The 891-nt window shown below is 38.2% G+C and overlaps 1 pseudogene; it reads right to left on the bottom strand.

Annotated features, from left to right (window-relative positions):
* LOC104772588 overlaps positions 257-891 on the bottom strand; it is a 7,651-nt pseudogene continuing 7,016 nt past the window's right edge.

Here is an 891-nt window from a genome sequence, read left to right as displayed (position 1 = left end):
GACAACAGAGAAACAGAAGGAGGTAACATGTTGATGACCATGACCATACCAAACTGTCTCCACCTTTTTCCTCTTATATAATAAACGTGAGGATGATGTTATTACCATACTTATATACCAATCATATGATTTTTTCCTGGGAGTTCTGTTATTCTTTTTTGTATATATTTGTCTTACACACTAGAAAAATTATTACAATCAGTTTTAAGACTTACATATTCAAGATAAATCAAGAACCTACAAGACCATATGGGTTTCTTTTAGCGTCCATGAGAGACGAAAGATTCAGTGAAGGTCAAGGGAACAATGGAACTGGACTCAGGAGAATCAGTTGTTTCACCTGAGATAACAAGACCTGGATAAACTTCTCGAGCTTAGAAAATGTCAAGTAAGTTATCAGGAAGCTGAGCCACACTGTCCAAGAATTTAACGATGCTGTACATATTCAGTCTGATGGCTGCTACCGAATGTGAACAGAGTAAGCCGAGTTTCAGAATAAGTGCTGCTTGCTCCTCAACACACTCATCTCCAATCTTATGATCAAGAACCTGCATGATATCTCCATTCTCCCAACACTCTAGCACCCAATCAGTAAGTACCATCTCGATTTGCGATGCTCGTGGCAATATAGGTTTCTCCCGTAAGCAATCTCTAGCATCACTACACCGAGTGCAAATACATCTGAACTTGTACTTGCCTTTCCTGTTCTTGAGAGCTCAGGTGAAATATACCCAAGTGTACCTTCAAATCAACAACATTGTTTTGTTTGTAAACAATTTGTGTTCATATGTACGTATGCGTTCATAACTTGTGTACGTATGCGTTCATATGTACGTACACGTTTATATGTACGTACACGTTCGATTTTAGGTTTAATGAACCCAAAATTAC

Source organism: Camelina sativa, chromosome 20, assembly GCF_000633955.1.
Source record: "Camelina sativa cultivar DH55 chromosome 20, Cs, whole genome shotgun sequence".
NCBI classification, from domain to species: domain Eukaryota; kingdom Viridiplantae; phylum Streptophyta; class Magnoliopsida; order Brassicales; family Brassicaceae; genus Camelina; species Camelina sativa.
Note: the sequence above shows the minus strand (reverse complement) of the source record. Positions and strands in the feature narration are given on the sequence as shown.